Genomic DNA, 14,348 nt, shown 5'->3' on the forward strand with positions numbered 1-14,348 from the left:
TGTTAATGTTGAGGGAGAGGTTATTTTCCTGGCACCACTCCACCAGGGCCCTCACCTCCTCCCTGTAGGCTGTCTCGTCATTGTTGGTAATCAGGCTTACAGCTGTTGTGTCATCTGCAAACTTGATGATTGAGTTGGAGGCATGCGTGGCCATGCAGTCATGGGTGAACAGGGAGTACAGGGGGGGGGGGGGGGGGGGGCTGAGCACACTCCCTTGTGGGGCCCCTGTGTTGAGGATCAGCAAAGTGGAGGTGTTGTTTCTTACCTTCACCGCCTGGGGGGTGCCCGTCAGGAAGTCCAGGACCCAGTTGCACAGGGTGGGGTTCAGACCCAGGGCCCCGAGCTTAAACTCTCTAGGGTATGTGGGACAGTAGCGTCTCACCTGGCCAACATCCGGTGAAATTACAGAGCGCGAAATTCAAAAATACTAAATTCAAATATTTAACTTTCTTGAAAATATATGTGTTATACATCAAAATAAAGCTTAACTTCTTGTTAATCCAGCCAAGGTGTCAGACTTCAAAAAGGCTTTATGGCGAAAGCAAATCATGCGATTATCTGAGGACAGCGCCCCGCATACAAATGAATGACAAATCATTTTCAACCAGGCAGTTGCAACACGAAAGTCAGAAATAGCGATATTATATATGCCTTGCCTTTGAAGATCTTCTTCTGTTGGCACTCCAAAAGGTCTCAGTTACATTACAAATGGTCCTTTTGTTCGATAAAGTCCTTCATTATATCCATAAAAACTCAGTTAGCTGGCGCGCTTCAGTCAATAATCTACTGTTTCCCTCCATCAAAATGCATACAAAATGAATCCCAAATGTTACTAATAAACTTTTCCAAACAAGTCAAACAACATTTATTATCAAACCTTAGGTATCCTAATATGCAAATAAACGATACCATTTAAGACGGACAATACTATGTTCATTACCGGAGATAAATAAGAAAGAACGCGCTTTCCTCCACGCGCTTGGAAACACTGAAGGTAAAATGGGAGCCACCTAGAAAAACTACAATTTCTGGGTCATTTTTCCAAAAACCAGCCTGAAACTCTTTCTAAAGACTGTTGACATCTAGTGGAAGCCCTAGGAACTGCAATCTGGGAGGACTTGGCCTTATTATTAAAATACTAGCCATTGAAAATAGTGGTAAACTGAATTTTTTCTTTGGGGGGGGATAGTTTGTCCTCAGTGTTTCACCTGCCATATCAATTTTGTTATACTCACAGACATTATTTTAGAAACTTTAGAGTGTTTTCAATCCAAATCTACTAATTATATGCATATCCTAGCTTCTGGGCCTGAGTAACAGGCAGTTTACTTTGGGCACGCTTTCATCCGGAGGGGAAAATAGTGCCCCCTACCCTAATGAAATTAATGATGAGCTTGGAGGGTACTATGGTGTTGAAGGCTGAGCTATAGTCAATGAACAGCATACTTACAAAGGTACAGTTGAATTCGGAAGTTTACATACACCTGAGCCAAATACATTTAAACTCAGTTTTTCACAATTCCTGACATTTAATCCTAGTAAGAATTCTCTGTCTTAGGTCAGTTAGGATCACCATTTTATTTTTTAAGAATGTGAAATGTCAGAATAATAGTAGAGAGAATGATTATTTCAGCTTTTATTTCTTTCATCACATTCCCAGTGTGTCAGAAGCTTACATACACTCAATTAGTATTTGGTAGCATTGCCTTTAAATTGTATAACTTGGGTCAACCATTTCGGGAAGCCTTCCACAAGCTTCCCACAATAAATTGGGTGAATTTTGGTCCATTCCTCCTGACAGAGCTGGGGTAACTGAGTCAGGTTTGTCGGCCTCCTTGCTTGCACATGATTTTTCAGTTCTGCCCACAAATGTTCCATGGGATTGAGATCAGGGTTTTGTGATGGCCACTCCAATACCTTGACTTTGTTGTCCTTGAGACATTTTGCCACAACTTTGGAAGTATGCTTGGGGTCATTGTCCATTTGGAAGTCCCATTTGCGACCAAACTTTAACTTCCTGACTGATGTCTTGAGAAGTTGCTTCAATTTATCCACATAATTTTCCTTCCTCATGATGCCATCTATTTTCTGAAGTGCACCACTACCTCCAGCAGCAAACACCCCCACAACATGATGCTACCACCCCCGTGCTTCACGGTTGGAATGGTGTTCTTCGGCTTGCAAGCGTCCCCCTTTCTCCTCCAAACATAACGATGGTCATTATGGCCAAACAGTTCTATTTTTGTTTCATCAGACCAGAGGACATTTCTCCAAAAAGTGCAATCTTTGTCCCCATGTGCCAGTGCAAACCGTAGTCTGGCTTTTTTAATGGCGGTTTTGAAGCCGTGGCTTCTTCCTTGCTGAGTGGCATTTCAGGTTATGTCGATATAGGACTTGTTTTACTGTGGATGTAGATACTTTTGTACCTGTTTCCTCCAGCATCTTCACAACTTTGCTGTTGTTCTGGGATTGATTTGCACTTGTTGCACCAAAGTACGTTCATCTCTCGGAGACAGAATGTGTCTCCTTCCTGAGCGGAATGACGGCTGCGTGGTCCCATGGTGTTTATACTTGCGTACTATTGTTTGTACAGATGAATGTGGTACCTTCAGGCAATTGTTTTCTGAGGTCTTGGAAGATTTGTTTTGATTTTCCCATGATGTCAAGCAAGTAGGCACTGAGTTTGAAGGTAGGCCTTGAAATACATCCACAGGTACACCTCCAATTGATTCAAATGATGTCAATGAGCCTATCAGAAGCTTCTAAAGCCATGACATCATTTTCTGGAATTTTCCACGCTGTTTAAAGGCACAGTCAACTTAGTGTATGTAAACTTCTGACCCACTGGAATTGTGATACAGAAAATTATAAGTGAAATAATCTGTCTGTAAACAATTGTTGGAAAAATTACCTGTGTCATGCACAAAGTAGATGTCCTAACCGACTTGCCAAAACTGTAGTTTGTTAACAAGAAATTTGTGGAGTGGTTTAAAAACGAGTTTTAATGACTCCGGCCTAAGTGTATGTAAACTTCTGACTTCAACTGTATTCCTCTTGTCCAGATGGAATAGGGCAGTGTGCAGTGCGATGGCGATTGTTTCGTCTGTGGATCCATTGGGGCGGTATACAAATTGAAGTGGGTCTAGAGTGTCAGGTAAGGTAGAGGTGATATTAACTAGCTTCTCAAAGCACTTCATGATGACGGAAGTGAGTCCTACGGGGCGATAGTCATTTTATCCGGTTACCGTCGCTTTCTTAGGTACAGGAACAATGGTGGACATCTTGAAGCAAGTGGGGAAAGCAGACTGGGACAGGGAGACATTGAATATGCCCATAAACACTCCAGCCAGCTGGTCTGCGCATGCTCTGAGGACGCGGCTAGGATGCCGTCTGGGCCGGCAGCCTTGCAAGTGTAAACGCGTTTAATTGTCTTACTCACGTTGGCCACGGAGAATGAGAGCCCACAGTCCTTGGGAGCGGGCCACGTCGGTGGCACTGTGTTATCCTCAAAGCGGGTGACTCCACTTTGTCTCTGTGCTGATGTTTTTCCTGTTTGATTGCATTACGGAGGTAACAACTACACTGTGTTTGTCTTCGACCATATTCCCAGTCACCTAGTCATGATTAAATGCGGTGGTTCGTACTTTCAGTTTTGCACAAATGCTGCCATCTATCCACAGTGTCTGGTTTGGGTAGGTTTTAACAGTCACAGTGGGAACAACATCCCCTATATACTTCCTGATGAACTCAGTCACTGTGTCTGTGTATACGTCAATGTTATTCTCAGAGGCATCCCAGAACATATCCCAGTCCGCATGATCAAAACAATCTTAACCTCTTACATCTAGACGTTCCGCTAGCGGAACACCTGCTCCAATATCCAATGATAGGCGTGGCACGAATTACAAATTCCTCAAAAATACAAAAACTTCAATTTTTCAAACATATGACTATTTTACACCATTTTAAAGATAAGACTCTCCTTTATCTAACCACACTGTCCGATTTCAAAAAGGCTTTACAACGAAAGCAAAACATTAGATTATGTCAGCAGAGTACCAAGCCAGAAATAATCAGACACCCATTTTTCAAGCTAGCATATAATGTCACAAAAACCCAGAAGACAGCTAAATGCAGCACTAACCTTTGATGATCTTCATCAGATGACAACCCTAGGACATTATGTTATACAATACATGCATGTTTTGTTCAATCAAGTTCATATTTATATCAAAAAACAGCTTTTTACATTAGCATGTGACTAGCATGTGACTAGCATTCCCACCGAACACTGCCGGTGAATTTACTAAATTACTCACGATAAACGTTCACAAAAAGCATAACAATTATTTTAAGAATTATAGATACAGAACTCCTCTATGCACTCGATATGTCCGATTTTAAAATAGCTTTTTGGTGAAAGCACATTTTGCAATATTCTAAGTACATAGCCCAGGCATCACGGGCTAGCTATTTAGACACCCGGCAAGTTTAGCACTCACCAATATCAGATTTACTATTATAAAAGATTGATTACCTTTTGTTGTCTTCGTCAGAATGCACTCCCAGGACTGCTACTTCAATAACAAATGTTGGTTTGGTCCAAAATAATCCATCGTTATATCCGAATAGCGGCGTTTTGTTTGTGCGTTCCAGACACTATCTGAAATGGTAAATCAGGGTCGCGCGCATGGCGCAATTCGTGACAAAAAAAATCTAAATATTCCATTACCGTACTTCGAAGCATGTCAACCGCTGTTTAAAATCAATTTTTATGCCATTTTTCTCGTAAAAAAGCGATAATATTCCGACCGGGAATGTCCATTTAGCTAAACAGAGGAAAGTAAACAAAGCTTTCGGTCGACGCGGGCACGAGCCTGAGTCTCACAGTACTGTAACCAGCCACTACCCAAACGCGCTACTTTTTTTCAGCCAGAGCCTGCAAAGCCACGATTCAGCTTTTTACCGCCTTCTGAGACCCTATGGCAGCCGTAGGAAGTGTCACGGGACAGCTAAGATCCTCACTCTACAATAAACAGAGACAAGAAGAACGACACCTTGTCAGACAGGCCACTTCCTGCATGAAACCTTGTCAGGTTTTTGCCTGCCAAATGAGTTCTGTTATACTCACAGACACCATTCAAACAGTTTTAGAAACTTTAGGGTGTTTTCTATCCATATGTAATAAGTATATGCATATTCTAGTTACTGGGTAGGAGTGGTAACCAGATTAAATCGGGTACGTTTTTTATCCAGCCGTGAAAATACTGCCCCCTAGCCATAACAGGTTAAAGCATGGATTCCGATTGGTCAGACCAGCGCTGAATAGACCTTAGCACATGTACTTCCTGTTTGAGTTTCTGCCTATAGGAAGGGATGAGCAAAATGGAGTCATGATCTGATTTGCCGAATGGAGGGCGGGTGAGGGCCTTGTAGGCATCCCGGAAGTTGGAGTAGCAGTGGATGAGTGTTTCAGCAGTGCGAGTACTCTAGTCAATGTGTTAATAGAACATCGGTAGTGTTTTCCTCAAATTTGCTTTGTTAAAATCCCCAGCAACAATAAATACAGCCTCAGGATATGTGGTTTACAGTTTGCACAAAGTCCAGTGTGGTTCCTTGAGGGCCGTTGTGGTATCGGCTTGAGGGGGAATATACATGGCTGTGACTATAATCGAAGAGAATTCTCTTGGGAGGCAATGCAGTCGGTATTTGATTGTGAGGTATTCTAGGTCGAGTGAACAAAAGGATTTGAGTTCATGTACGTTACCACAATCACACCATGAGTAGTTAATCATGAAACATACACCCCTGCCTTTCTTCTTCCCAGAGAGCTCTTTATTCCTGTCTGTGCCATGTACTGAGAACCCAGCTGGCTGTATGGACGGGACAGTATATCTGGAGAGAGCCATGAATCTGTGAAACAAAGTATGTTACAGTCCCTGATGTCTCTCTGGAAGGAGATCCTCGCCCTGAGCTCATCTACTTTATCGTCCAGGGACTTGACATTAGCAAGTAATACACTCGGAAGTGGTGGATGGTGTGCATGCCTCCTGAGTTGGACTAGAAGTCCCCTCCGAATACCTCTTCTCCGGCAGCGGCATCTTGGAGCAGCCTCTGGGATACATTCAATTGCCCTGGGGGGTACGAACAAAGGATCCAATTCGAGAAAGTTGTATTCCTGGTCGTTATGCTGGTGAGTTACTGCAGCTCTGATATTCAAAAGTTATTTCCGGCTGTATGTAATAACGCAAAAACTTTCTGGGCTAATAATATAAGAAATAAGAAATAACACACAAAAAACAAAATACTACAAAGTTGCATCGGACCTAGAAGCAGAGCTGCCATGTAGCCTTTAGCTCAGTGCGGATGTTGCCTTTAATCTATTGCTTCTGGTTGGGGTATGTATGTTTGGACACTGTGGGGATGAGGTCATCGATGCACTTATTAATTAAGAAGGTGACTGATGTGGTAAACTCCTCAATGCCATTGGCTGAATCTTGGAACATATTCCAGTCTGTGCCAGTGAAACAATCCTGTAGCTTAGCATATGCTTCATCGAACCACTTCCGTATTGAGCGTGTCACTGGTACTTCCTGTTTGAGTTATAGTCAGATTTGAGTTATGGTCAGATTTGGAGAATAGGGTTATGATCAGATTTGAGTTATGGTCAGATTTGGAGAATAGGGTTATGGTCTGATTTGAGTTATGGTCAGATTTGGAGAATAGGGTTATGGTCAGATTTGAGTTATGGTCAGATTTGGAGAATAGGGTTATGGTCAGATTTGGAGAATAGGGTTATGGTCAGAATAGAGTTATGGTCAGATTTGGAGAATAGGGTTATGGTCAGATTTGGAGAATAGGGTTATGGTCAGATTAGAGTTATGGTCAGATTTGGAGAATAGGGTTATGGTCAGATTTGGAGAATAGGGTTATGGTCAGATTAGAGTTATGGTCAGATTTGGAGAATATGGTTATGGTCAGATTTGAGTTATGGTCAGATTTGAGTTATGGTCAGATTTGGAGAATAGGGTTATGGTCAGATTAGAGTTATGGTCAGATTTGGAGAATAGGCTTATGGTCAGATTTGAGTTATGGTCAGATTTGAGTTATGGTCAGATTTGAGTTATGGTCAGATTTGGAGAATAGGGTTATGGTCAGATTTGGAGAATAGGGTTATGGTCAGATTTGGAGAATAGGGTTATGGTCAGATTTGGAGAATAGGGTTATGGTCAGATTTGAGTTATGGTCAGATTTGAGTTATGGTCAGATTTGGAGAATATTTGTCACAACATCAACGGAAGGTGGCGCCCCTCCTCGCCCGGGCGGCGCTCGGTGGTCGTCGTCGCCGGCCTACTAGCTGCCACCGATCCTCTGTTTACTTTCTGTTGGTCAGGTCTAGTTTAGATTTGCACCTGTTTAGTATCAGTTCATTAGTGGGGGGGGGGGGGGGGGGGTACCTGGGGTACAGGTGTTTTTCCCCCTGCCTGTGGGTTTTGTGGCATGGTGTTTTGGGCTGCGTCCCTACGCTGTGTTCGGGCTGTTTATGGGTATTTGTGTGACTTTGCCCTGCCCTACCTGTTTTTGGCAAGTGTGGATTATTTATTAAAACGTGTGTTCACGGACTTGTGTCTCCTGCGCCTGACTTCAACCCTCCTGCTTCCTTGAGCACTCTGACAATATGGTTATGGTCAGATTTGCCAAATGGAGGGTGAGAGAGAGCATTGTATGCGTTTCTGTGTTTGGAGTAAAGGTGATGTAGAGTTCTGTCTCCTCACAGTAACTGGCTGCCAGTAAGATACCGTAAAAACAATACAGTGTATTGGTCTATGTTTATATGTACTGCCGTATGTCTGCACAGTAAATGGAAATTACATTTCCAATGGAAGTGTACTCCAGTGTGTGTGTGTGTGTGTGTAAACGGGCTTGTGTACATATGTAGGTATGCGTGTGTATGTGTGTGTATGTATGTGCGCGTGTGCGGACTGGGTTGGGTCTCTATCCTACAGTAAATAGGATTAGACTGATGAAGGTATTATTAGCCATCATAATCCACAAACGTATTATTTTCAACAGATGAAAATGAAAATAGACCAAAGATTTACATTACTCAAATATAATCTCACACCCCCATATCATGCAAACATAGGACTATAAAAATCTCATTTATTTGCATCATGTTATCAGCACACACAGCACACTATGGTCATTTCAGATAAGCAATTTAGTGAAATATTAAAAAAAACACACACGCACACACATCTGTGTCAGACAAATTATATTGCATCATGCAACTGCACACACAGCACACTAAATGGTAATTCATAGTGTCATTTAGCAGTTTTCTCAGCAACATAAACTAAGGAAAAACAGAGAAAAGTAGGTGATGCTAATTTGACTGGACCAAGCTGACCACAAACAAATCGGACCTGTATTATAGTCCAGTACAGTCTGGCTGTGTGTGTGTGTGTGTGTGTGTGTGTGTGTGTGTGTGTGTGTGTGTGTGTGTGTGTGTGTGTGTGTGTGTGTGTGTGTGTGTGTGTGTGTGTGTGTGTGTGTGTATGTGTGTGTGTGTGTGTGTGTGTGTGTGTATGTGTGTGTGTGTGTGTGTGTGTGTGTGTGTGTGTGCGCCAAAAATGACATGACAGCTTGATTCACATCTAATCATTGAATAACGCTCACGTTGAATCAATCAATCAAACAAACAAACAAACCTGATGACAGACTAATTGCCAACGTTTACATTGATAAATGAACTATAACAGTTTAGAACCACACTGACATTACAGCTATGATCTGTCTGTCCGCGTGTATGTGTCCACACCCTGATCCACCCCATTCACATTTTCATACCATCAACCGTCATTAACCGTCATTACGGCTATGCGTAAAAATGGCAATTAAGCACAGAAGAGGGTACAGCTGTGTGGCATTTCAGACGCGGGAATTATTCTACCAAGATATTTTTGGTGAACTTTCCTTAAAACATTCCTGGCTTGACATAGAGGATATCGTTAGCAAAACCGCCAGACTGTTTAGAATATTTTTGGTCCACGGTTTAATAGCCTGTAATAAAATAAACTCTTATCTGAGATTCAATACCACTGTACTTGTGTCAAAACAAGCGTGTCTGACAAAGCTACAAGTGTATTCCAAATGCCACCAACGGATAATTACAAGATCAAATATTATTACCACAGAGGTGTTATTACCGTGTAGTCAAAAAAAGATAACTTTATGCCTTTATAAAGCAGTTCCACTTACCCATAAGGTGATCCTTTCTCTCAATCACGTCCTTTTCTTTCTTCCCTCTTGTCTTTATCCAACTGCCGTTTTGTTTCTCCGTCGTTGTGTCCTTGCTTGTCCACGGTTCGTTCGGAATTCCACTCAACTCAAAGTCCTTTTCATAGCGCAATATACGTTTTCCTCTGCCCTGTCTCGGACCTAGACTGAAAACACTCCCGAAATTAAACGGTATCCGGTAAAAGCACTCTCGTCCTCAGCTGTCGCAGCAACCCGTATGCAAGTCACACACTGTCCGACAAGCAGCACAGCGGGTTAGGGTTTGTGGTTAGGGCTACAGCGTTGGCATGACTCCAGCACCGGCGCTAGAGCGAGACCTTCCGTTGGAACTCTCTCCACTGAATCTTATTCTCCAGGCACGCGCGCGTCATTGTCGCGCGCTTTGCCAACCAAGAGTTGAATTAAAGCCTTGTCCTGGTTTTTGGGGTCCCACACGGTGACAATCATGCAATACTGGGCTGTACCAAAATGTAGCCTACTTTAGTTTCCCCACACCTGTGTCAAAGAAAAAACATTTATAAAACTCCGTGCCTATGTCCTGCAGCCTATGACGCGTTGACAAAGCATTTTTATCATAATGAAATATTGTATTCTTAAGCACCTTTCAAACACTCTCAAATAGACTACTGTAGGCTACGAGATAATACAATTTGCAATTTATTTCGTTTTTTAAAATGTGATAGGTAGCCTATCAGCAGCTTCTCATGTACTAACACAGCTACGACCCCTATGTGTACATAATAACAAGTTTATTACGGTAATGACAACCTTGCCTATTTCCTGATGGTAATCGATACTAATTTGTAATTTATAATGATCATGGGCTGTATGCTGCAACAAGGTTTCACAGTCACATCAGATCACAGTCACATCAGAATTGGACGTTCAACCATGTTCCATCTTTCCTATAGCCTGCTTCACGCATGACACTACACACACACGCACATGCAAGACAGACAGATTGGAGCGATTATGAAATCGGATTTGAGCTATCTTTGATAGACATAGTCTTTATCTCTGTTCTGGGCTGTAGGCCTGTGCAGTGAGGTGAAACAGTAGCAGATAGACATGCAATGTCTAGAGCTGCTATTCCTTACGATAGATCCACGTGGTAAAGAGTGATGTCTGTTATTACAGAGCTGCTATTCCTTACGATAGATCCACATGGTAAAGAGTGATGTCTGTTATTATAGAGCTGCTATTCCTTACGATAGATCCACATGGTAAAGAGTGATGTCTGTTATTATAGAGCTGCTATTCCTTACGATAGATCCACATGGTAAAGAGTGATGTCTGTTATTATAGAGCTGCTATTCCTTACGATAGATCCACATGGTAAAGAGTGATGTCTGTTATTATAGAGCTGCTATTCCTTACGATAGATCCACATGGTAAAGAGTGATGTCTGTTATTATAGAGCTGCTATTCCTTACGATAGATCCACATGGTAAAGAGTGATGTCTGTTATTATAGAGCTGCTATTCCTTACGATAGATCCACATGGTAAAGAGTGATGTCTGTTATTACAGAGCTGCTATTCCTTACGATAGATCCACATGGTAAAGAGTGATGTCTGTTATTACAGAGCTGCTATTCCTTACGATAGATCCACATGGTAAAGAGTGATGTCTGTTATTATAGAGCTGCTATTCCTTACGATAGATCCACATGGTAAAGAGTGATGTCTGTTATTCATTCAGTATTCCACTTATTTATTATTATTGTATTTTGTTACTTATTTATTTTGTTATTTTTCTCTAGCTGCAAAATGATGTAAAGTTGAGTGCTATAAACGTTATGTTTGTCACACAGTACAATGGATATTTGGTGACCTCTGTTGGGTCCTTGAGTAGCCTAGACAACATGTACATGTGTCATAACGTCATAACTACACACACATACCTTCCAGATTAGCCTTAATGGACTTCAATCAGTCATCCCGCCTGTTAGCTCTTCCTTTGATCAATAGATGCTTGTTCGCATAGGACAAGCGTATCCTTGCCTGGTTATTGGTTATATCAGACTAAAACGTGTGTGTGTGTGTGTGTGTGTGTGTGTGTGTGTGTGTGTGTGTGTGTGTGTGTGTGTGTGTGTGTGTGTGTGTGTGTGTGTGTGCGCGCGTGCGTGAGTGTCATAGTAGGAGATGCTTACTCTAGCCTGGATAAACCAGACCGAATTGTACTAAAATCAGTCTAGATGCCAAGCTAAGATTATCCAGTTGTCCAGTGTTTCCCAATTTGATTTCTATATGCGATCCCGTTTTTTTTCACTGCACATCCTGTGCATTTTGTTAATGGATGTTATAATAAAGAAGATAGGCAACTCATTAGTTTCTCATTTGGGGAAGCCTACAATGTATCCTACAATTTCTACCTAGATGCGCTTTTTCGTGGAACAGTTTCACTCCAATAATAACGTTTTCGTTTCAAAAAAATATTGTCACGTGGTAATTTATAAAAAATATTAATTAAAATGATATCTAAAAGGTACAATTCAACTAATGCTCACCAGCCTTTGCCATATGGAAACATTGATAGCCTACACCGTGATCCATTGGCGGCTAAAGAAATTGGCGCATGGAACTCAGAGATAGCCTATAGGCCAATTCAGCAGTAGGCCTATAACTTCCATCATCAACTAAGTAAAATACATAGTCCTAAATCTGACTAATAATAACAAATGAAATCACATTATTCTCTCTGCTCGACCGGTCTGCCTCCCTTTCTGTTTGTCTTGATTTGAGCTATCACTCTCCTGGGTGGCGCAGCGGTCTAAGGCATCACTACAGACCCTGGTTCGTTCCCAGGCTGTGTCACAACCGGCCGTGATCAGGGCGGTGCACAATTGGCCCAGCGTCGTCCGGTTAGGGAAGGGTTTGGCCGGGGGAATAGGCCGCCATTGTAAATAAGAATTTGTTCTTAACCGAGTTAAATAAATAAATAAAACTCAGCAGGTTGGCGTGCGCTCCCTCAACATTATAGCACAGAGAAACCATACAGCTCAACCACCAGCTCAACACTCCAAACAGAAGACAATGAAAGAATTGACAAAATTCCTAAATGACGGTTATGAAATAAATCAAAACTTGTTTCTCGCAGGCTGTGAACTCTGCAAACAATGTTTCCACTCTGAGAATGAGAACAGTACAAGACTATAATAAATCCTTTGACATAAATTAATGTAACCAAATTATGGGGATTAACGCTACATTTACTAGGCTTACTGGTTTCATAAGTAATGGGGATTTTTTTTTTTTATGTGTAAACATTCACACAATGAAATGTGCAAGAATTGGCGGGAGACAGTGGAGCACATTCTGGATAGCTGAGCGCATTCATTCTGGAGAGAGAAGCGGCTGAAGGCTACTTCCCACAGACCCCTCCCCTTCTTCTTGTCTCAACATTTTAAATGACACGTCATCTTCACATATTCTAGATGCTTTTCACTGACAGCAGCAACTCAATAATCAGTTGGCCCTATTGCCTTGCGCGCTGCCCAATTGCAGGCTTCCCAAATAAGGCATAGGTTTACGCACTTGTGATTTGAAACAATCCACAGCTATTTAAACAAAATGAATAGTTCTATGGCTAAATGAAGTTCTCTGGTAAAGTATTTTACAATAATTTTATTTAGACTGGAGTAATTATATACTTTTTAAATGTAGGGGAGGCCAGGATCCGAACAGTGCACTGTGCACCCGCCACGTTTCCTTTCTAATTTGCAAGTGGCTGAAACCAGAGATCTGTATGTAAAACGAGATGCCAATGTCTCCGCCCTAACAATGGGAGTCTTTGTCCAAAAGGCGCCATTGCAGGTGACACGCTTAGGTCTGGCCCAGGTGTTGGCGAGAGTGAGCCCTCTCGCTTTGCCTCTTCCTCTCCGCTGAAACTAGCGAGCGAAACAGCAGTGATCTCTTACTGTACGTAGCCAATATATCTGAAGCTGTCTGGCCAGAAAACGTATTACATGCCATACTATTTCTGTCCAGAAAGCATCAGATTCATGGTCTACACATACGGAGAGAGAGGGGCGCTGTTTGCCTCGCTCTGATGCTTTATCTGAAACCAATGCGTATTTTTGTCAGCGCGGGTCTCGGTCAAATAAATGATCAATATTTCAATATTTTATTTGGTCGGGCAAGGAGATACGGTAGAGCGGGCCAGCCCCCCTAGGGCCCTGCTTTAAGGGTTTGCACCAACCTGCCTGAAGATGGGTGTTGTTTGGGACTATTCACCATTCTATTGATTGGTCCATTAAACGAGGCAAGCTCAATCAAGCACAGATAAAGTATTTGAAATGATTTGAAATAGCATTTGAACTCTGTACAGCATATCCAGCAGCCAGTCAATATAGCATTAAACTGAATTAAAACAACTGAACATGAGGAAGAGGTAAAACATGAAACATTTAAGCTGTCCCATCATGTGTAGCTAATGTGGCACTAAGATATGAGAGAGACACGCACACCACACACACACACGCACGCACGCACGCACGCACACACACACACTCACACTCACACTCACACACACGGCTGTCCTACTTTGTGCAAACTCATGTTTTTCTTCTTATAAGGATACTTAAGCAGGCATAACCAGAGGTGATTTTTGGGCCTTTTGGTCAACTGGGTCCTCAGCCTCAAAGCTAAAGTCAAGCCAAGCCAAGTCAAGTGTGAGTTATAGTTTGACTGGGATAAACTCTGATATCTTGCGTCTCAGTGAGGTTAACAAAATAACAAGACGAGAGAGAGAGTGAGAGTGAGAGAGAGAGAGAGCGAGAGAGAGAGAGAGAGAAAGAGAGAGACATGCCAACGCAGGCTGGATAGGGAGGCATGCATAGTTACCTAAATTGTCTTAGTTCCCTCATCTTTTATTCTTCTGTGTAACCACTGATCTGTGATGATTGGAGAGGAATAAGGACAGGGGTTCTAGGGAACAGGGTCAGGCTAGGATAGGATTGTAATTGGATAGGAATAAGGACAGGGGTTCTAGGGAACAGGGTCAGGCTAGGATAGGATTGTAATTGGATAGGAATAAGGACAGGGGTTA

General features: G+C 42.2%; 1 protein-coding gene across 1 annotated transcript in view; it reads right to left on the bottom strand.

Moving 5' to 3' along the window:
* Positions 1–9,621, bottom strand: part of LOC106578039 (5-hydroxytryptamine receptor 2C) — a 256,500-nt gene extending 246,879 nt beyond the window's left edge. The window contains exon 1 of the mRNA XM_045701585.2: positions 9,262–9,621. The gene's annotated coding sequence lies outside the window, so the exon portion shown is untranslated. The remainder of the gene's footprint in view (positions 1–9,261) is intronic.
* Between the last annotated feature and the right edge of the window lie 4,727 nt (positions 9,622–14,348).

This window comes from Salmo salar, chromosome 18 (assembly GCF_965601325.2).
Source record: "Salmo salar chromosome 18, fSalSal1, whole genome shotgun sequence".
Classification (NCBI taxonomy): domain Eukaryota; kingdom Metazoa; phylum Chordata; class Actinopteri; order Salmoniformes; family Salmonidae; genus Salmo; species Salmo salar.